This window comes from Danio aesculapii, chromosome 20, assembly GCF_903798145.1.
Source record: "Danio aesculapii chromosome 20, fDanAes4.1, whole genome shotgun sequence".
In the NCBI taxonomy this organism is placed as follows: Eukaryota; Metazoa; Chordata; class Actinopteri; order Cypriniformes; family Danionidae; genus Danio; species Danio aesculapii.
In genome coordinates, this window is record NC_079454.1 from 32,818,088 (window position 1) to 32,843,182 (window position 25,095).

Genomic DNA, 25,095 nt, shown 5'->3' on the forward strand with positions numbered 1-25,095 from the left:
GGAGCTGAGCCCCCCTAAAATGAAAATACTAAAATTGCCCCTGGTAGCCCCTTTATCACAGCTCTGCCAGTGAGAGTGGTTAAGCTCAAGCCCATCTAATGTGAAGCGTCTTAAAGGGGGTGGAGCATGTCAAATTCTAGAGAGCATTTGACTGGTGAATACAAAAATGTTGATCCACTTAGGCGGAAGTGACAACTACTAGCCTTACATGTTTATATCAGTTTTATATTATCTAAACGTGAATTTTGTCACTGTTTTGTTGCACACTAGCTTATAGATATAATAAATATATATAAATATATAAACTACTGAAACGTCTTGCTTTGACAGAATTCTAAAGGATGAAGCATGTATCCAAAATGGCAGATAATAAGACAGCAACATTGACTATTTCTTATGTTTCATTCAATACCCGAAAGCAATACTAAAAAACAATGAGGTCTAATTAAAAATGTATTGCACTGTATTCATCTTACCAGCATGCTACATAGACAGCTAGTCATTCAAGTCAGTCAAAAGTAGGCTAAAGTAGGGACAGAGAAAAAAACATGAAGAAAAAGAAAGCAGCCTAGGGGGTCAATAGTGACGTTTCCTCTCCTCTGACGTCAGGAATGTCCCTGTCATGCTTTACCCTGAGAGAGACAAGACAACACACAAAAACACATGATGCTAACATGTTACAGCAAGACCTAGTGAGTGTGAAACACAAGCATACTCTTTCTTTCTCTCCCATGCTCCTGGGAATGATTAATTTGTCTAATACGCTTTCTAAATAAATAAACTCCAGAGGCACGTTTGATTTATTGGGGACCCAAACAATTAAAGTTGCAAGCGTTGTGGCTGTCGCTGCAACAAACTGCCTTCACCTTGAGCATGCTTCAGTGCACATACGCTCTCGAACAAGCCACTATGCAGATACACTTGACAAGCAGCGTGCTCTAATAAAACATCCTATACTCTGCAGCACCATAATCACCTTACATGCAACCGGGGATGATTCAGTTTAATGCACTTACTAATGTTTAGCTGTTTTTCCAGAGCTGCCCTGTCTTGGGAAATTTGCATACATGGACTGGACATGTTTTTTTTTTTTCTTTCATGGTCTTGGCTTCCTTTCATGTGATATCTTATAGCAGCTCTTATGTGATGAATCAAGCATGATAGCTTGTGCTTTACAGCCATGATTTTCACAGAATATTTCAGCATCGCAGGAATAATGCACTGACCAAGAGGCGAAAATGGTTGGATACTAAAGACAAATGTCAATCAAATATTGTGTTTATAGCAACAGAAAAAACAACAAACAGACTATATTGGGTTATTTATAACAATATAACGATGGATGGATGGATGGATGGATGGATGGATGGATGGATGGATGGATGGATGGATGGATGGATGGATGGATGGATGGATGGATGGTATAAAAGGATGTCTATACAGAAATATCAATATGGATGGATGGATGGATGGATGGATATCTATACAGAAATATCAAGATGGATGGATGGATAAATGGGTGATATAAAAGGATGTCTATACAGAAATATCAATATGGATGGATGGATGGATGGATGAATGTCTATACAGAAATATCAATATGGATGGATGGGTGGATGGATGTCTATACAGAAATATCAATATGGATGGATGGATGGGTGGATGGATGTCTATACAGAAATATCAATATGGATGGATGGATGGGTGGATGGGTGGATGGATGTCTATACAGAAATATCAATATGGATGGATGGATGGATGGAAGGATATCTATACAGAAAAATCAATATGGACGGATGGATAGATGGATGGATGGATGGATGGATGGATGGACGGACGATATGAAAGAATATCTATACAGAAATATCAATATGGATGAATGGATGGATAGCAGACAGACAGATTTGATTGATTGATTGATTGATTGATTGATTGATGGGTTGGTGGGTTGGTGGGTTGGTGGGTTGGTTGGTTGGTTGGTTGGTTTGTCTGTCTCTAACCATGTACACAGTTATTTTTGTAAACAATGTTTTTCCTCCGTCTGTTCACATGAAAACACAAAACACTCTTTGAAAAACTGTCAACAGCTCCTCACCTTAAGTGTTGGCCATTTAGAAGTCTCAAAAAAGGTTTATTATCAGTTTCATTTGGCTGGCAATATGGGACATCAGCCATTGCACATATGTGCGTCTCGTAAACAATGTAGATCTCAATGACAATTTGACATCACACAAATGAAATGACTACATGGACAGGCCAAAAAATCTGATTTCACTTACTACACAGACCCAGGCATTTTTGAAAATGTTGTCCCTGACAGGAGTTTTCCAAAAGTTTTGGTTCCAGTGACCCGATAATGCGTTTGCATGTGGACAAATGGCCAAACCACATAGAAAAAGCTGCGGTTATAAAAATACCTGCAATTGTGTTGGCAGGCCCTCAGTATACAATGACAGATGATGATAAACAGAGAGGTATAGACGCTCTAGTTTATGTGACCATCTCATATAAGGAAAGATTTAAACAGTACAAAGTATAAAGAAGAACTCAGAAGTGAAAGAAAGTGCTGTGCGGATCATTAAAAGCCTCTCTCCCTGTAGGTGGGTGTGATTGATTCCTGGAGATTGGCCAGAGAGTATTAATGACCCTGTTCTTCAAGCTAAATTTAGATCTAGTGTTCGACACTCACAGAGGATGATGTAGACACTCTAAAACACACACGCACACAAATACAAGAGCTAAGAAGCTGCAAAGGCCAGAGAATGGGGCAGAGAGAGAAAGGGAGAGGCAGGGGAAATGAAAAGCTAGTGGATTTTCCTGTAGCCAGAGGGCCAAAAGAGAAAATATATAGTGCAAAGCAGAAGCAGGACTTTAAACTTTCTCAAGGGCTCTCCAAATTTTGAAAGTGAAAGCTTCTCGGTTGTTTGTCTTTGAGTTACGTAAATTAATTAAAGTCTCCTGAGTATCAAAACAAGCTTCACATTTGTGTGTGAGGGGTGGGGGACTTCAACAAATCACATTAACCTCCAGTAGCAAAGATATTAGCTCAATTCAAAGCTCAAAACTAGGTTATATAACTATAGGATTTTGCCATAGAACACATTGATTCTGCTCACAGCACTTTGTCTCTTTCATATGAGTCTGTGAAATGTCTCCTGACTGTATCTCTCATATCAAATGTGCTTTGTGTTTAAGATGAATAGATGAAGACATAATCGATGGCTGAACGAGAGAGAAGCACACTGGGTATTGTGAATGAAACAGGATATTGCTACCCATGGGGAGCAACAAAAGACACTCTAAACACCAAATCAATCAGCATTTATACATTCGGTAAGGTTGTGAACTGTGTATGATGCTGTGTCTGATACCCTATGAGAAGTCTCCAATTCACACAAGTCATTATGGATGTTGAACCAATGTTTTGATACAAGGTGTCCTATTAAAACGCATGGCCTCATGAGGGAAGGCTAGAAACTAGGGACAGGAATATGTTAGTCCAGCTTTTTGCCGTTTGTAAACATACTAATAGCTGTGCTAATATTTTACCCACTTAAATGTTTTAGACGCATGTAATATTAACCAAACACTGATGGCAAACTGCCAATATTACTATGCCATTACTACGCTATTATGCTTGTTGGAAACGTCAGCTTCAATTCATTCATTTATTCATTCATTAATTTTCCTTCGGTTTAGTCCCTTTATTAATCAGGGGTCACCACAGCGGAATGAACCGCCAACTTATCCAGCATATGTTTTACGCAGCGGATGCCATGGGAAACACTGGGAAACATCCATACACTCTTGCATTCACACACATACACTACAGCCAATTTTAGCTCATTCAACTGACCTATAGCACATGTCTTTGGACTGTGGGGGAAACTGGAGCACCTGCAGGAAACCTATGCGAATCGTGCTACCCACTGAACCACTGTGACGCCCCAGCTTTACTTCAAGTTACTAATAATCAGTTGCAAGCAACAGAACATTGAAGCAAATTAGGAAAATAAATAAATAAATAAATAAATAAATAAATAACCTAGTGGTTAGCACGCTGACGTGTGGTGCAGTAACACTTCAGGGTGTCCCAGGTTCAAATTTACTTTATTGCATTAACTTTTCCATTACATTTTTTATAATGAAATTCATTCATTCATTTATTTTCTTTTCAGCTTGATCCCTTTATTATTCTGGGGTCGCCACAGCGGAATGAACCACCAACTTATTCAGCATATGTTTTACGCAGCAGATGCCCTTCCAGCTGCAAACCATCACTAGGAAACATCCATACACAGTCATTCACACACACTTATACACTACGGTCAATTTTAGCATACCCAATTCACCTGTACCACATGTCTTTGAACTGCAGAGGAAACCGGAGCACCCAGAGGAAACCCACACAAACACGGGGAGAACATGCAAACTCCAGAAATGCCAACTGACTCAGCCGAGGCTCGAACCAGCGACCTTCTTGCTGTGAGGCGGGCATGCTACCCACAGCGCAACCACGTCGCCTTACAATGAAGTTATTACAGTAAACACATGAACAATCCCATTAACAACACAATGGAGTTCAATGCTGAATACACTAAGCTCTACCAGCCTTTGATTTGATTTGCTCGCCGATGTCTTGTGCATTGCCCTCTATAGGTCTAGTGGCAGTATTTACATTTAGTCAGATTCATTTTCAAAACAAAACAAATTACAAGATAAACAAAAGGTTACATTGAATTCGAAATGACCATCTTTGTCAGAGATATTCGCTCCAACCAATCTCCCCCATCATTCTCCCTCTCTTCTCAAATAGGATGATGGGCCAAATCAAAGGCTAGCATGGGCCAACTTTGGCCTGCGGGCCCTAGTTTGGGCATCTCTGGTCTAGATGTTAAACAATCCTTATCAATGTAAGGTTACATTGACTACTGGCCAGTAAAATTTTGCATCAAACTCCAGTTATCTCATTTATTTTGAGATAAAGGCTGACTTATTCTTCTGCATCGAGTAATCGGCGTGACCCATGGCGTCTGTCTTGCGCGTAGTCATGCATTTATACTTCTGCATGCTGTTTTTATTGCTCTGCTATAACACTTCCGAAATGCTAGCTGGCAATGAGGTTTTTATGGTCCTCTGTGTCGAGTTTGTTTGTGGGTGTTTCTAAAACTCTCTTATTCTGAGGTGGGAACTGGCGGACGTGCAACAACTTTAATCATAAGGTAAACACAAAACAAAAGTTTTCATCTGGAGCTCCTTCAAAGGACTCGACACTGGTAAACACTCGCTCCATTGGGCTCGTGGCTCTCAGCACCGCCCACACTCATCAGCGCTGCCAAGCCAACCAAACACAGAGTTTGCGCTAAGTGTCGTTGCGTGCGCTTGATGCAAAAGTATAAATCAGCCTTAAAACGTTCACCATTGCAAATTTCTCTTTCGTTATCTCATGCAAATACTCAATTATGACAAGCTAAAAAAGCTACCTCGTTTGAAAGTGACTTTTTGTGCTTAAACATGCTAGTTGAAAGAAAAACACCACTTGTAAAATAAAAAGCACAACTTTGAAAACACATTATCATACTGAATAACGCAGTTAGTAGCGTTGCTTCCTTTGATTAGTTTCCTCTTTACTCTGGAACATGCTCGCAGACAAGAACTCCTGCTTTTTGGCAGGACAGTCTTCTATGACTTCAACAAGGTCATGGCGCAATAAAGATGGTAATATTTCGCTTTTCATTTAACAAATGGACAGCCAATCGAAAGACTTTACTATGCCTTTTCCCCTGTGTTTTCATCTAACGCCACAGAAAAAAAAATAAAAAAATCAACTGCTCTTTCACTATCTTATCTGACCAAGGACACCATATAGCACACACACACAGTTAAGAATTCCAACACTGGAGCAATTCCCAAGACATAGTGCAGATAAGCCAGCCATTAAAAGGATGGAAAAGAAGGAGGGAGGAAAAAGAGAAGAGAAGGTGAGTACGAAAGAGAGACAAATGGGAAGATGGAAAAGATAGATGGAAATAGTAATGGAGTGAAAGAGAATGAATGAAGAAACAATAACAGAAGAGAAGAAAAGCAGGTAAAAGAACAGAATGTCCTTAAGAGTTAGTCTGTTCCGGCCGCTTACGATGAGAGAGATTTCTGAATAGGGATGTACCAATGTGGATCTTTTTGGCTGATAACCGATAAGTCTTAAGGTTTGGAGGTCGATAACCGATATAGTAGCCGATTATTTTGAATATTTTAAAATGTTATATTTTTATACAGTGACTATTCTATGTTTACACAAGCAATATTTTTTCCTGAGGTGATTTAACCCAAAATACACAATGACACTCATCAAACATATCTACAATGATAAGAAATATGGTTACTTACTGAATTATTAATGCACAGCAATACCACAAAAAAGGACAGACTTTAAAGTAATAAACAATGTGAGGAAAGCTCCGTTATAGTGCACTAAAATCTGAACAAGTTCGACCCATGCATGAAAGAGGAAAGCAATTCTGTTTAATTACGTAATCTATCAGTTTAAAAATATCGGCCTAAGTTTGATTTCAGACCGATAATAACATTAAAAATACCATTTATCAGCCTATAATGATATGGCCACCGATATATTGTGCATCCCTATTTTTGAATTTAGGATTTCAGTTTTGGGCAGGAAAACCAGCCACTTTTTTTAGATGGTAATAACAACCGAGTTGTCTGTAGGCAGCAGGCCATGTTAATCCAAGCAGCTTCATCAGTTAATGAAGACAGGAAATTAAAACTAAGTATGAATGTGAATTTAAAAAAAAACACAAGCATTGAAACGTGAAAGCGAAGGAGCAAGACAGAGAAATAAAGAAAAAAGAAGTCATGTCACTTTTGAGTGCTTACAAATTGTTGCTGACCCCTCTCGACGAGCCCAAGGGTGAATCAAAAGCCAGAACATTAGCGAGCCTGCGCACTGACCCATAATACCTCAGTCTCTTCCAGATTCTAGAGAATTCCATCAAGGACAAAGGCTCTGTGTGAAGCCAGCAGCACTACTCAGCTCTTCCCTCTGCCCATGAGTCAGCACGCTGCCCGGACAAGAAACATCCTTCAACACTATCTAAGAAATGCCAACTTTCTGCAGTATCTGTTCTTTTCTTTTATTCCATTCCCTTCTCTCGAAAACTGCTAATGCCTTTTTTATTTCTGTTGGTTGAAGGTGAAGAGACAGTTCACTCAAATTTGAAAATTCAGTCATGATTTACTGATGTTTTAAATCTGTATTATTTAGGTTTGGAACACAAAAAGAGATGCTTAAAATGTCTTATGTTGATCTATTCAAATCAATGAAAACCAAATTGTATTAAAGGGACAGTTCACCCAAAAATTAAAATAAAGTCATAATTTATCATTTCTTTTTTCCAGAAGAAAGTTATCACATTAATCCTTAAAATGTCTTTCTGACTGTCATCTGGCACCCTGAATGGGTACTCACTGAACTCAGTGGGTGCTTGTTGGAGATTTTCAGGACTATGTTTTATTTCATATGGCATTTTGATTATACTACATTTTTATGTATTAATGCACTTGTGTACTTTTTTCTTGGAGTGGAGTGGAGTTTTATCTTAACCTTTTTACCAAATAATTGAACTCTAGCACACTTAGAATATATGTCATTTGTCCTTTGGAACCATTTGCTCCTATTTTAATTGACATTGGGTTGCCATGGCTACGCAGTGGTGCAGTAGGTAGTGCTGTCACCTCACAACAAGAAGGTCGCTGGTTTGAGCCTCGGCTGGGTCAGTTGGCGTTTCTGTGTGGAGTTTGCATGTTCTCCCTGCGTTTGCGTGGGTTTCCTCCGGGTGCTCCGGTTTCCCCCACAGTACAAAGACATGCTGTACAGGTGAATTGGGTAAGCTAAATTGTCCGTAGTGTATGAGTGTGAATGAATGTTTATGGTTGTGTTCCAGAGATGGGTTGCGGGTGGAAGGGCATCCACTGCGTAAAACATGTGCTGGATAAGTTGGTGGTTCATTCCGCTGTGGCAACCCCGGATTAATACAGGGACTAAGCCAAAAAAAAAAAATGAACGAATGAATGAATGGGTTGCCATTTCTCTTTTTTTGGGGGGGGCTCATAATAGAAAGACATAAGGTATTGGATTATAATATTAATTTAAATTTGGTGGTTAACTACTATATAATAATAATAAATCCTTACATTTATATAGCATTTTTTGGACAATCTCTTCATGCACCACCAGTGTGCAGCATCCACCTGCGGTGCGTTTTCCAAACAATGACGTAATTCACGGCTACGATGCATCATTTCAAGAACGATATAGTGATGAGTGTTTCCCAAAACCCATAGTTTCTCTGTCGCAGATCCATCGTTTGAACCACATTAGTTCTAACGTAAAACACCCATAATGATGTTCTAAACAGGGTGGTAACAGCTTCTAAAGAGAAGAACCTATAATTTCTTTTTGCAAATTATATAGTTTTACATGCACACACAATAACAAAAATAGAATGTTCTAAACGAATAGGGCATAGGAGGGACGGGAATAGAACACAGCCAGGAACTTTGTTTCTAACTACAGCTCCAGAGGTGTAGTTGCAAGCATAGAAATTTGTGACGCAGTTTGCCAATGTTCATTGGAACGATGGTTTTTGGGAAATGCCAAATAAACGAAGTATGCTTGTAACGACACAACTTGCGACCTTAGTTGGCTAACGACGCACCTCTGGATGATGCGAAGGCAGCCATATTGTGGCAGAGCGCACACCACACACTGGATGATTGATGGAGAGGAGACAGAGTGATGAAACCAATTATGATATGAGGATGGTTAGGAGGCCATGATGGACAGAAGCCAGTGGGCAAATTTGCCCAAGATGCTGGGGTTAAACCCCTACTCTTTTTCGAAGGACATCCTGGGATTTTTAACAACCACAGAGAGTCAGGACCTTGGTTTAACGTCTCATCTGAAAGACGGATATAAACCTTGTAGCTACAAAAAAAGCACAATAAATACATCACTAAATGACTGTATTGCAAATAAATACAACACTAAAACTATTGCAACTCCAAAGCCGTATTACTTTATTCGCTTAACAGACTAAATTTAAACATATGATTCACATCTTGTTTAAAACCTGTGGTTATACTTTCAGTTTACAGTTAAGAGCATATAAGAGCTTTCATATTGTCCAATGAATACCTTTTTTTGCACATCAGAAAACAAAATCACTGGTTTAGAACAGCATGCCAGAGAATAAATGATGTAATGTTAGGGATTTAACTCTTAAAATTTGAGATGTAAAAGAAAATCTGAACCAAATCCAAACTAAATAAGAGCACAACCAGCTGTAATGCTATAAACAACCTGTCCATATCCTACTGCTTGTTGTGTTAATAAAATTGTCCTAAACATACAGCTAATTTTTTAGCACCTTTATAATCCTCTGATCTCTTCAACTGCACAACATTGGCAAGTAAGCAACAGATTCAGCTAGAATCAGAAAGCTAAATGAGTTTTGTACCTCTGGAAAAGAAAAGTTAGACAGAGCCAAAGGCTGCATGAATCTAACATCTCTCCCGTGAGATGTACCGTGTCTCGCCTGCAGCAGACAGGGGTTAACTGCGTATTTCAAGGACATGACTGTATTGCCCCCAGATACAAGAAGTGTCCCAATGGGAGGGGAAATTTCCACGGTTAAACAGTGAGATTTCAGCATTGAATACCTCCAAAAACACAAGCTCAGACTCAATGCCACCTGATGATACCCTTGCACACCACTTATATGGCATTTCAGCCAACGCAAATTACCGTGAGTGACAGTCCCCCGATTGTCTTGACCTTTACGGTGCTCGTCCTCCTGCCATATCGCATTAGACGGCGCGTCTGCATCAGAGCTTATGTGGGGTGGAACATATGGATACCGCTGTGTATAATATCATTACCATCTCCATCAGTCCCCACTGACAGTCTTATAACACCTCAGATGCACACCACGTGAAGGACTAATGGAGATGAATGAGATGAGAATGAGAAAATGAGAGGTGGAGCAACACTATGTAGTTTATATACACAGCACGCAGAAAGACAGATAGCGGGACACCACTTAGTTTATGCTTTTAGGCCTGTACTAACTGGCTCATCTTCAAAAACTTTCATAAATCACTTGCAAGTTCAATGATCTTCAGTACCTTAACTACTGTATATAAATCAGCTTGATAAAATTAATTGTGGTTGCGTAAATCAGACGACTATGCCAAACAGCCACATTTAAATACAAGATTGAGATTGCAAGGGATGAAAAACACCTGCTCAAAATGTAATGTAAGGCCATAGTGACATTTGCCCCCCATGTCACTATTTATTGGTGCACACATGGACGGATTGGCAGATGCATGAATGGACTGATGGATTTATTTATGGATTGATGGATTCATTGTTTTACAATGGATTGGAATTCATTCCGTTCCCAAAGTAACAACATAGTAAAGCATGTTCATTAATTTGCCATGGAACATATATCTTTTTGCCACAAATGTAATAGTTTCGAAGAATGAAAATTACTTAACAGAAATACTTAACAGAAATAATATACAAAATATAAAAATATATAATATTTTGTCAGGAAAGCTTAAACATAAATACACAAGTTAGTCAATTTGTAAGTCATTCATTGGTTCTCAATTCCGTGACTTAGTATGAATGTGCTTACTGTTATGAAGCGGACAGGAGACAGAGGTAAGGAAACGTTAGGGTGTTTATTAAATGACAACAAGGAGCACATGAAGGATAGCCAGGAGGATCAGGAATGATGTTGGGGTCTTTTCCTCCGTGGCTGGGTAACAGGAATACACGAGGATGGACAACACACACCAGATACAGCTGACAGAGGATGACACAGACTTGGAAGGACTGGAAGACAGGACGATTCGGGTGGACCAGGAAGACTAGGAGGAATACAAAGAGAACAGGTAAGTAAAGCGTTTGTTTTAGCTGAGGATGACTACGCTGAGTGGTCGCTCAGTTGTCCGCTTTCGTCGAGACGAGCCCGGACAATGAGCGACTGGAGTGCTGTGCTTTTATCTGGTGCTCGTGAATGTGATGCAGCTGTGTGCTCATTAGAAGTCAGGTGATGGTGATCTTCGTGAGTGGGGATCGTGAGAGCCTGACCAATCCGTGACAGTACCCCCCTCCCCAGGGCCCGCTCCTGAGGGCCGACACCTCCGACGCCGTGGTGGTCTCCCTCTGCCTCTAGGCGCTGGGAACTCAGGGTGGCTCTCATGAAACTCCACCATGAGACTAGGATCGAGAATATCAGCTCTGGGAACCCATGTCCTTTCTTCGGGGCCGTACCCTTCCCAGTCCACCAGGTACTCCAACTGGCCACCACGACGTCGGGAACGCAAGATCTCCTTCACTGCGTAGACGGCTCCTTCTTCTAGGAGCAGTGGAGGAGGGGGTTCCTCTTCGTGGTCAGGCTCTGTGGAGGGAAGAACAGGATCGTGATAGGGTTTCAGGAGTGATACGTGGAATGTAGGGTGAATACGGTAGTGAGAGGGTAATTGTAGTTTGTAGGTGACGGGGTTAACCTGTTCCACGATGGTGAAGGGACCAACAAATCGGGGACTTAACTTGCGAGAGGGCAGTCGCATGCGTATGTCCCGGGTGGATAGCCACACCTTTTGTCCGGGTGTGTATCTGGGTTCTTCAGACCTTCTTCTATCGGCGGTTACCTTGCTTCGACGGACTGCCCTCTGCAGATGTTGATGAGCCTCGTCCCAGACTCTCTCGCTCTCCCGGAACCAGTGATCCACTGCGGGGACATCAGATGGTTCGCCATCCCAGGGAAAGAGCGGTGGTTGGAAGCCCAGGACGCACTGGAATGGCGTGAGTCCGGTGGAGGGTTGCCGCAGTGAATTTTGGGCATATTCTGCCCAGCCCAAATACTGGCTCCAGGAGCTCTGGTGACCACTGCAGAAGGTCCTCAGGAACCGTCCCACCTCCTGAATCTTCCTCTCTGTCTGCCCGTTGGTTTGGGGATGATATCCAGAAGAGAGGCTGACGGCCACACCTAGGAGCTTGAAGAAGGCTTTCCATAGACGTGAGATGAACTGTGGACCTCTGTCCGACACAATATCTTCTGGAATACCAAATGACCTGAAGACTTGATTAAAGATATTGTCGGCTGTTTCAAAGGCTGTGGGAAGACCTTTCAGAGGGATTAGTTTGACAAACTTTGAGAATCTATCTACGATGACTAGAATACAGGTATTACCTTCTGACGAGGGGAGGTCAGTGATAAAGTCCACTCCTAGGTGTGACCAGGGACGGTTCGGAATCGGCAAGGGATGGAGCTTTCCAGCGGGTAGATGACGTGGGCTCTTGGATTGGGCACAGTCCTTACAGCCCTGAACATATTGCCTCACATCCCTTGCCATGTTTGGCCACCAGAATCGTTGGGATACTAGCGAGAGAGTATTGTTGATCCCTGGATGTCCAGTGCCTAGCGAGGTATGTAAGGAGTGGATCAGATCTACCCGGTGTTCAGGTGGTATGAACTGCCGATGAGGAGGGCATCCCGGCGGAGCAGGGGCTTCCGGAGTGGCAACGACTGGAGGAGCGTTCCAGGTGATCGGACAAATGGAGATGTGTTCGGGAAGAATCTTCGTTGGGAGTTCTTCATGATCGTGATGCTCGTGTAAACGAGAGAGAGCGTCTGCTCTTAGATTCTTGGGTCCTGGACGATAGGAAATGGAGAAATCAAAACGTGAGAAGAAAAGTGACCATCTGGCTTGACGTGGACATAGTCTCTTGGCCTCTTTGATATATTGGAGGTTTTTGTGATCTGTGATCACCTGGAACGGATGTTTGGCTCCCTCCAACCAGTGACGCCACTCCTCCAAGGCTAGCTTGATTGCTAGAAGCTCCCTGTCTCCTATGCTGTAATTCTGCTCCGCCGGGCTCAACTTCCGAGAGAAATAGGCACAGGGATGCAGTCGGGGCGGTGTATCATGATGTTGGGATAATACTGCCCCGACGCCGGTGGTGGATGCGTCCACTTCCACCACGAAAGGAAGATTTGGGTCAGGATGAGTCAGGAGTGGGGCCCTTGTGAACTCCTTCTTAAGAAGGCGGAAGGCTGCGGCTGCTTCTTTGGTCCACTCCAGTCCTTTGGGTTTACCCTTGAGGAGATTAGTGAGAGGTGATGTAATCCTGCTGTAGTCCTTGATAAACCGTCTATAAAAGTTAGCAAACCCAAGAAACCTCTGGAGCTCCTTAATGGAAGTGGGTTCTGACCAGGATAGAACAGCCTCAATTTTCTTCCCATCCATACGTATACCGGTTTGGTCAATGATGTATCCCAAGAAATGAATCGACTTCTGGTGGAATGAGCATTTCTCCGCTTTGAGGTAGAGGTGATGTTCTCTCAATGTGTGTAGGACCTCCGCAACGTGTTGGCGATGTTCGGCCTCACTCCGGGAGTAAATGAGGATGTCATCTATGTACACTATTACAAAGTGGTGAAGAAACTCCCGGAGGACTTCATGAATGAAGTTTTGGAATACGGAGGGGGCGTTGACCAGACCGTAAGGCATGACCTCATATTCATAGTGGCCAGTAGGGGTCACGAATGCTGTCTTCCATTGGTCCCCCTCACGTATTCTTATCAGATTATACGCGCTGCGGAGGTCCAATTTAGTGAAGACTTTAGCTTCTCGGAGCTGTTCCAAAGCGGCTGGTACCAGAGGAAGGGGATATCGGTATTTTACTGTACCGTTATTTAGGACCCTGTAGTCGATGCATGGACGCAGCCCTCCGTCCTTCTTGGCCACAAAGAAGAAGCTTGAGGCGGCTGGTGATTTTGAGTGACGTATGTACCCCTGACTCAGAGCCTCCCTTATGTAATCTTCCATTGCCTGATTCTCTGGAAGCGAGAGCGGGTAGATCCTACCTCTTGGCAACTGGGCATCTGGAACTAGGTCGATCGCGCAGTCCCATGGCCGATGCGGCGGTAGCTGGGAAGCTCTCTTGGGGCAGAAGACATCATGAAAGGAGCTGTACTCCTTAGGAATGTGGATAGACTGCTTCTCAGGAGGACTCTCGACCGATGTTGTAAACAAAGAAATGGGGTTCCGACCTTGAAGAGGGAGATTTGGAAAACAGGTAGGTGTACATCCAGATCCCCATTTCTTTATCTCTCCTGTGCCCCAAGAGATGATGGGATCGTGCTTCACCAGCCACGGGCGCCCTAGAATGATGTCCATATTTGCACCCTCCAGAACCAGAAATTGAATCCTCTCTTGATGTAACAACCCCACTTGAAGAAGGATGTCTTCGCATTGTCGATGGATACGGGTCGAAGATCGAGTGCACTGGGTTATCGGTTGTATCTGGTATATATGCGAGGACGCCTCAGTACGTAGGTGGAGTTGACGACAGAGGGATTGGGAGATGAAGTTCCCTGCTGACCCGGAGTCGATGAGGGCTGTGACAAGGAGAGAAATAGAGGCAGTAGTTATTTGTACGGTGGTAGTAAGTGGTTTACATTGTTCAATATTCGTACTGAATACACTCACTGAAGTCCGAATGGGACGAAGGGGACACTCCATACGGGTGTGTCCACTGACACCGCAGTATAGACACAGACCCCGGGTCAGCCTCCTCTGTCGTTCCGCTGATGTCAGTCTTCCAGACTCTATTATCATGGGTTCTGGTTCTGGAGAGGCTGTTGACTCAGGCGATTGGAGGAGTGCAGACGAGGGGGTGATGGTGTCCTGTTGATAGGAACGGAGACGATCGGAACATCGGAGAGAATGTTGGATGAATCTCTCCAGACCCATAGTATCATCTAATGTGGCCAGCTGGATTCGGAGAGTGGGTTCCAAGCCGAGCCGGTACGTGGTCAACAACGATCTCTCATTCCATCCACTTGCAGCTGCTAGAGTGCGAAACCGGAGAGCATATTCCTGTGTAGATAGAGTACCTTGCTTTAGATGATACAGCTGCTCTCCAGCGGCTACTTCCCCATCAGAACGTCCAAACACCTCTTTGAAATACTCCGTGAAGGTAGTGATGGAATTCATGACCGGCCCGGCTTGGTTCCAGATCGTCTCAGCCCATTTAAGTGCAGGCCCAGAGAGTAGTGATACGATGTAGGCGATCTTTGACTTATCTGTGGGATATAGAGAAGGTTGCATTTCGAATATGAGGGAACATTGTAACAGAAAACCATTGCACTCCCCCGCTCCGCCTGAGTAGGGCGCTGGTCGGGCCATGGGACTGGAAGGAAGGGCCGAAGAAGAAACTGTGGAGGCGGAAGTGCTCGGTGCTGGTGGTGCGTTGGAAAGTGGAGCTGGTGGCTGTAGAATCCGCTTCAACTGGTCCACCAGCTCTTGAAAGTGATCGGGGGTGCTCATGTTGTCGTCGTTATTGGTCCGGGCTTCTGTTATGAAGCGGACAGGAGACAGAGGTAAGGAAACGTTAGGGTGTTTATTAAATGACAACAAGGAGCACATGAAGGATAGCCAGGAGGATCAGGAATGATGTTGGGGTCTTTTCCTCCGTGGCTGGGTAACAGGAATACACGAGGATGGACAACACACACCAGATACAGCTGACAGAGGATGACACAGACTTGGAAGGACTGGAAGACAGGACGATTCGGGTGGACCAGGAAGACTAGGAGGAATACAAAGAGAACAGGTAAGTAAAGCGTTTGTTTTAGCTGAGGATGACTACGCTGAGTGGTCGCTCAGTTGTCCGCTTTCGTCGAGACGAGCCCGGACAATGAGCGACTGGAGTGCTGTGCTTTTATCTGGTGCTCGTGAATGTGATGCAGCTGTGTGCTCATTAGAAGTCAGGTGATGGTGATCTTCGTGAGTGGGGATCGTGAGAGCCTGACCAATCCGTGACACTTACATCAGAAGTGGACTGTACCCCAAACCACACTTTTTAAGTGGACTCTTAAGTGGTATAGTTTGCAGTTGCTGAGATCAGAAAACAGTGTTAACAGTATCCAAACCAATGCACTGTATTAAACTCTAATGTCTAACCAGGGACTGCACCAAAAATTCTATTCAAACAGATATTCTTGCATGCCCAAAATAGATGCTGGAGGCGTTGCAAGTATGACTACAGACTGAACTGATCTTCCTTGAAAAAATACTTTGTAGGAACTGTTAGATATCTATCCGTATATCTACGGATATATATCTATATATATACAGTACAGTAGACATATAGAATACAGACAAATAGACATAGACAGACAGACAGACAGACATAAATAGACATAGATAGACAGACAGACAGACAGACAGACAGACAGACAGACAGACATAAATAGACATAGACAGACAGACAGACAGACAGACAGACATAAATAGACATAGACAGACAGACAGACAGACAGACAGACAGACAGACAGACAGACATAAATAGACATAGATAGACAGACAGACAGACAGACAGACAGTCAGACAGACAGACAGACATAAACAGACATAGACAGACAGACAGACAGACAGACATAGATAGATAGATAGACAGACATAGATAGATAGATAGATAGATAGATAGATAGATAGATAGATAGATAGATAGATAGATAGATAGATAGATAGATAGATAGACAGATAGACAGACAGACAGACAGACAGACAGACATAGCTAGATAGATAGATAGATAGATAGATAGATAGATAGATAGATAGATAGATAGATAGATAGATAGATAGATAGATAGATAGATAGATAGATAGATAGATAGATAGATAGATAGATAGATAGATAGATAAAGAGACAGACAGACAGATAGACATAGATAGACATAAGTAGATAGATAGACAGACAGACAGACAGACACAGATAGAAATAGCTAGATAGACAGACAGACAGACAGACAGACAGACAGACAGACAGACAGACAGACAGAGGCAGTAAGAACTAAATGTTTACGTTTTCAGAGCATAACAATGGACATACAAGATGACTGAATGTAAATTAATGCAACAATGGCCTGAAAGGGCAAGTGATTGTTCTGCCAACAGTCGTGAAACATCCTCCCACTGGCCCTGAGCCAGCAGGCCATACTTACTGTTTAGCCCTCATTGTACATGTTGAATCCTAAACAGTCAAGCTGTCTGAATTCTGTCCCCATCTGACTGACTGACTCCAGCTCTAGCGTCGGTGAAAACCTTTAAAATCTCTTCTTTTTTTTGATATTGCAGTCTGCGTGGATGTATTATGTAAATGCTGTTGTGCTGTGTACAATGTCGCACGAGCCCTGAGCTAAAGCTGACAGGCTAGAGAACGAGAGAAGAAGAAAAAGATGGGTGCACAACCCCCATCAGCTTCCTCTGCGTTTAATTCGTTTCCCTTTTCTCTGTCATTATCTCTCTTTTCAGTGCATGCTGTCACTTCTTTCTGCTATAGATTTATTCTGTTCTCTTGAATACATGTGTAGCGAGTCCCCTGTTAATGCGCTGACCTTCGTCCTCAATGTATGTCCTCCAAGGATATCAGCTTTTTGACTCTAGACATCTGAGACACACGCACACACAGTCTATGTTCTCCAGAGCAATGTGTCTGCCAGCTTTAAAAGCACCGCCACACCCCTTCAGTGCTCTGCCTTCCCAAAGCTCCTCCAGGCTTTGTTCATAAACCTCAGCGTGACAGTTTGATTGGCGATACAAAGCACAGCTGTTTACTATACCCACAGGACACAGAGAGAATCAGACAGAGGGAATCTAGAATCGTTTTAATGATTCAGGAACGCATCTACCACCGTTCTAAAAACCCAAAATAGACTGCCGTTTTAAAAAATAAAAATCAAATCACATCTAATGAACATTAAACAAAGACTTGCAGAGACATATGGTGCAGTAAATAAAGAGGATGAATAGAAACAAAAGGCATTACTACATAACTTGATTAGAAAATATTGACAACTGTTTCAAGGTCAAGCTGACTTGTGACATTTCTAAACTCCAATGTACAGCTGGGGTCTGTTGGTTCGTAGATGGATTACTCAATGAATTGAAATTTTGGATGATTTGACGAGATCCAGGATAGTTTTGTTTTTAAAAACTCATCCAGCATAGACATTAGAGGTCGCCTACGCTATTGTTGTCTATTGTCAATCGAGCCGTCATTTTAGTACAGGGTACTAGGGTACTAGGTTGTTGCACGATACCAAATTTTAGACTTTGATTTGATCCCTAAATGAAATATCACGATACCTATACTACATTGATACTACACCATAATTATTTTTCTTTTAAAATATAATTTATCAATAGATACTTGGTGTTTGCTGTCAGCTAAAACAGAGCAGAACCATTTTTAAAGAGCAAAATATATATAGGAATAAAACTTGTTTTGTCAGCACTTCAGCTGAGCTGATTTAACATAAATAAAATAGTTGCAGCTTTGTTTTAAACAAACTAGAGACAGAAGTGCACATAACTTTTTTGGCCTGGTTCTCAAAGAGCCTGTAGATGTTGCTTGGTCCTCACTGTTCCTGACACAGTGACCCTGTCATATTCATATGTAATTACATATTTATATATTAAAATAGGGGTGGATGATGTGACATGCATTTTTAGCTGTCCATGATGTCATCAACTAATAAAAATGGGTATTTGTTAAAAAGAGATACATTTATATTGTTCCTCTGACAAGATATTTGTCATGTGGTGTGACTGTCCAAGTTATCCATACTGATATGCATATCACATTTGTTGAGACATGATTTACACACAATCGCATTAAAAATGGATTTGCACAAAAACAAAATGTTAAATCTTATATAAAGGTTTATGGGGAAGTCACCATAAGAATATTCATTTTCATCTTATTTCAAATCAAATTTAAACGAACTCCAAAAAGGAAATGTAAGGGTGAGTACTACACAGCTCATTCTATGTAGACAGCACAGAATGTTGAAAGCTAATTTGCTGGTTATTTGATGCAGCAGGAGATGTAGATACTTCTCAAATATTACATTTTCATTAAAACAGCCAGTTATGCCTTATACCATGGGTTTAAGAAACCTGATACTACACCAAAGAAATTCCGCTCTAAAGGTAAAACTAAATAAATGGCTAAATTCACAACAAATGTTGACAACTCTTGCAAATCATATTTAACAAACCATTTTCATTTCATGATTGTCATAATTGCCAATTGCTGCACTGATGCTCATGCGTTCATGGATCGATAAATCTGTCCTTCACAACAATCACAAGGGCACACAACATTCTCCGATAAATTCATCCAGATATTTTAATCTGATTCGCAAACTTGTTTGAAGAACCTAAACTAGCCAGAGTTCAGTTATCTAGATTAAAAAATCCAGGATATGACGTCCGATCAGATGTACGTTTTTCGCTGAAGGTCAAAACGATTTACACTAATTTCACATTTTCACTTGTGGTCTCTAATATTTTAATGCCAAATATAATAATAATAATAATAATAATAATAATAATAATAATAATAATAATAATAATAATAATAATAATAATAATAATCACCCAGACATTATGACAAAAACCCTATAGGCACAAGAAGTCTTCTTCACAAACAGTGAGACGCAATTCTGCTCACGCTGGTTTTACAATGTTTATAAAAGCAGTATTTACACACAAAGCTGTTATACGCACCTGCACCATTACCTCTTCAATGCAGAGGTCACGAGGGTGAGATGAGCTTTTGTTCAAACACACACACATACTCATAGAGCACAGTGTGCAACTTTGGGAAGTGCATTAAAAATGTATGGTTCTGCAGCAACTCTGTAATAGAGCAAAAGGCCAGCAGTGACTAACAGGAAGACTCCTGTGTTCTGTTGGTGTGTCTGCACACAGGTGAAAGTACATCTGATGAGGACAATAAGATCTGCACACACAAAGCTTCTGCATGAAAGAGAGTTCAAAAGTTTAATACTACAGAACAAATTTCAAAATTAAAAAAACTGCTACTGCTTAAGCTTAAAGGGGTGGTTCACAGTGTATTTTTAAGGCTTGGTTTTGTTTATAAGATGCAAAGCAATGTGTGTTCATGCTTCACTTGTAGAAAATCACATTATTTTTTAATTTATCTTACTTTGATAATGTACAGTTACGCAGCTAACATGAAAATGACTGTCATATTTCATAGTTCCTCTGAAAGGCCCACCCTCAAGAGGCTCTGATTGGTCAGCTAACTTAATGTGCTGTGATTCGCAGATTGGCTCCACGTCCCGCCCCTACAATCCCACGCATTTGCGTTGTGTAAACAGCCATATCAGTTTGCCTGAATCAGAGAGAAAATGAAGAGCACACAGATGAAGCTCAAGCCTGCTCTCACAGATAAAATCTGACAAGTGTCTTTCACATATATTCGGAATAAGCATGTGTAAATAAAATGAAACGTTTAAATATCTTTTGCGAGTTTGTTGTTTGAGATGTAGAACACAGGTAAAGCGTCCGCATAAAAAGACACTGCACGCGCTGCTGAAGATTGTGGGTGTTTACAGCGGTTTGACGGATAAATATGAATTTGTAGCTGAATTGTTAGCAGTGCCAAACAGCATTTCCCATTGTTTACATCCTTGTTTACATCCTCGCTACAACATACTGTTAATGCTAGATACTGTGCATGTAATAGATCGATTTTAACAAATCAAAATACTTACATGTTGTGGCTCACAATCCACAGCTTCGTCGGTTGGAGGAGTTTTATCCAAATCCAGCACTGAACCAGGAGAGATTCTGGAAGCTATCCCTTCTCAAGTGCTAGCTATATGTTTTTTATAATTCTCTGGCACATAATTAAAATTAAACTGTAAGCACTTCTGTCTTTGTGTCGTGTCTTTTGGAAGCCCAAATGGAAAACAGAAGTTCTGTGGAAATAGCAGCATTTGAACGGCATTTTGGCTTTCTCTGCTTTCTGCTGCTCGGGGTGTGTGCGTGGTCATAACGCGTAACCTGAAGCCTGAATATTCACACAGCTACATTACACATCAACTAAAGTTTAAAATATGATATCATAGTGGACCACCCCTTTAATGGTGCAAATGGTTGATTATTTTCGGAAGAAATTTTTGTTACGCTGCATGGTTGAAAGTCTCTTCAAATCCTGATAACAATCATTACATTCAGTCGTTGTGGAAGATGTAGTAACAAGAAAAGTTTGTCAAAACAGAACATTCAATATGATAAGCTGTCCTGCCTGTCTGTCAAAATATTTAACTCCATACTTTTGTGCACCATGATTACATCATTGGTGCATTAATGAACACAGTTCAGACAGAGCAGCCTACCAAACACCAACAATCTGTTCTCTTTTTAAGCTCGATATTGTAATTACTAACTGTACTATAAACTTTTCAACATGTGATTTATTGTAGTAATGTTGTCTAGTGCGCATTCAAGCATTCAGAAGGTGTGGCTTTGGATGGTTTTCATTGCTATCAGGCTAATGTTAGCATTTTCCAAGATCTCCTATTGCACTTTTTTAGATTTAAGGTTTGAACGACTAAACTCAAGAAATAACCTTCTCCAAATAAAAAGAAAAAAAAAAACATTAATAGATGATTGACAAATGGACAGACAGATAGAATGATGTATATAACAAAAGACCAACAGATAGCTCAGTGGATAGCTAGATAGATAGCTAGATAGATGGATAGCTCGACAGACAGACGACAGACAGACAGACAGACAGACAGACAGACGGATAGATGGATAGACGGATAGACGGATAGACGGATAGACGGATAGACGGATAGACGGATAGACGGATAGACGGATAGACGGATAGACGGATAGACGGATAGACAGATAGACAGATAGACAGATAGACAGATAGATAGATAGATAGATAGATAGATAGATAGATAGATAGATAGATAGATAGATGGACTCTTATTAAACTGTTCAACCTGGGTGTTTTTTTATTTGTGTGTGTCTGTTTGTGTGGGTGTTTGCCCTGTCATAGGAGGCCGCTGTTCGCCAAACATGGCCAAAGAACCAGCATGTGGGAGGTTGCAGAAAAAGCAACACTTGGACCAGAAACCCTGTTTAAACTGTGACACACACACACACACACACACACACACACACACACACAATGCCACCCACATCACACTTTCTATCACAAGTGACAAAATTCTGAATACTGAAATACCTGTCTTCTGTCTTGAATTGGTCCTTTCGCTTTATCCCATCCTTTACTTCATCACTGTATATTTGACATTACACCCTAACCGACATTTCAAACTAATCAGTCGTAAACCCACAAACATCCCTGCGGCAGAGAGCGTCCCAAATCACGCAGGTTCAGTATGTGTATGTATGCGCACATTTGAGAGAGATATGCCAGCCGTGTGCCTCAATGAGCATTAAGAAAATGGTGAGTCATCATGCCACATATTACACGTGTACTTTTCTCTCTCTCTATAGGGTCTGTGTATGATGTCAGCAGTGCTCTCAGCATAGGTCAGGAATTAACATCACAGTCACCTACGTCTATAATGTACGCGTGTGTGTGTGTGTATGTCACATGGGGGAAGGGAGTTATGGTATTGCATCTGCACTGATTGCGCCGTGTACTTCATGAACGAACAGCACAACAGATCTAAATCGCATCCTAGAGGCAGCAGTTTGCAGCAACAGATATCAGTCTGTCGCAATTATGCAACAAATGCACAAGCATTTTAGCTGGTGGTAAAATAGTACAGCTGTTGGAGCCAATTATGTTATTCGGGCTGCTATCTTCTCTTTATTTTTATCTTTTATGATCGCCTTACTAAATTATCTGTCAAGTGTGTAAAGGCAGTTTGCTGCAGCAAGGGTAACACAGATTGACAGTGGGGATTTAATAGGTTTTATACAGCAAAAACAGCTGTGAATTCATACACAGATCAAAAGTATTGGTCTTTGTGTGATAGATAGATAGATAGATAGATAGATAGATAGATAGATAGATAAGATAGATAAGATAGATAAGATAGATAAGATAGATAGATAGATAGATAGATAGATAGATAGATAGATAGATAGATAGATAGATAGATAGATAGATAGATAGATAGATAGATATAGCGATCATGATTTTCGAAAATATTACATAGCATTGAAAACATTTATTATTACCATTTGATGAGTCTCCCCATACAGTTTGATATGGCGCTTTGACACGAAAGCCACTTCACGTGACGTCACGCTTAACAAGTGGATAGAAAGCTTGCAATTCTGGTAAAACACAAACAACATGATGTAGTCGAGTATCATTTCTAGTAGGGCTGCACAATATATAATTTCAGCATTGATATCGCAACACTCCCAGAACTAAAGGTACAAAAGCTGTCACTAGGGCTCTACCTATTAAAAAAGTACACTTTTGTACCTTACAGGTGCACATTGGTACCTTTAAAGATCATTTTTGTACCTGTAGGGTATACTTTTGTACTTTTAAGGTACTATGAAGTACACAATTGTACTTTTTAGGTATACATGTACCTTTATGGTACAAAAGTGGACCTGAAAGGTATAAAAGTGTACCTTTAGGAAAGGTACCGCCCCAGTGACAGCTTTTGTACATTCATTTCTGAGAGTGGATGTGTGTATTCGCATTAATCACATCGCAGAATTGATGTCAATGTTGATTTGGGATTATAGTTGATCAATTAAGACTACAGTGTTATTTTACATTTTATATTATATTTGATTATTCAATTACTGTATCTGAATATCTGACTCTCTGGAAAACCACATCTTATTTATTTATGCTTGCAATTAGTTTGATTCACTCTAGTACAAGATGACATTTGCTGAAATTGTATTCATATCGCAATCTATATCACAGAAAAGTAAAATATCGTAATGTAAGATTTTTCTACTATCGTACAGCCTTATTTTCTAGATAATTTTAAAAAAGCCAATGATAATTAAACACATCAAAAAATACATATACTTTGGGGTCCAAATGGGTTATTTCTAGTCTTTCATTAACTTTTAAGCAAATGTGCACATTTTTTATGCTGGATTATATGTATATAACGATTTTTTGCAAGAAAAAAGGTAAAAAGAAAAAAAAAAGAGCTTCTTCATCACTGAAAAACAAATCTAAGACATTCTTTCTTAAAATAGATTATTATATAGGTAAATATCCTAATAGGTTTTTATATTTCAGAATAAACACGTACTGTGTTACTTTATTTCCAAGAGAAACCTCAGCAAATTATTACTTTTCATGCGAGTAAACAGTACAGGTGAATCAAACAGATTTGTGAGCAACTTTTGACCTTTTGCAAACAAATATGATTGTTTATGAATCTGGCAACATTGATTCTCATACTAAACAGCTGACCAAAAACACACAACATGGCTGCTCTGGTCAGTATGCATTAGTCAGACAGAGATTTACTAGAGCGCAGCTGTATTTCACTGAGGCTTGTGCCCCAGTAAACAGGGTCTAGTGATGCCCCTGGGCCCAATAAGGAATAAGATTTTGCAGGGTGATAAAATCTTGCACGACACAGGTTCCCAAGGACACCACAGAGGCTTCCCATACACCACTGCATGGCGAAACCAATTTAAGGTTCATCAGGTCCAACTGCCACAAAACAAAAAACTAAAAAATGTGTTCCTAACTTGTCATTTGCTCCTTTACAGATTTATCTTATACAGAAACACACACATGTAGGTGATTCTATTATTGGAGATGCATTTTGCATTTGTCAACTCTGCAAATTCTGTTACATACTGTCATCATTGTTGCTCTACTATAGTGACATTAAACTCTTTTCACATTTCTGGGTTTCTCAATAGCGGAAGGCATCATAACTGGGTAAACTGGGTAAAAAAAAGAGAGCAGTGAATGGGAGGGTACAACAATTTATTTATTTATTTTTTTTAAATTTGCTGAAATTAGAATTATATATATATATGGTAAAACATGAAATGATGAAAAACCTATGATATTAATTGTACCCAGCTTAAATGTAAAATTAAGTTACCTGATAGAAAGAGAGAGAGACGGGGAGGGAGAGAGAGACAAAGAGAGTAGGCCCTGAAGATAACAGTAGAGTCAGAGA

At 40.9% G+C, this 25,095-nt stretch overlaps 1 protein-coding gene across 2 annotated transcripts in view; it reads right to left on the reverse strand.

Annotated features, from left to right (window-relative positions):
* Window positions 1-25,095, reverse strand: part of stxbp5a (syntaxin binding protein 5a (tomosyn)) — a 166,146-nt gene that overhangs the window by 115,028 nt on the left and 26,023 nt on the right. The gene's annotated exons all lie outside the window — the stretch shown is intronic.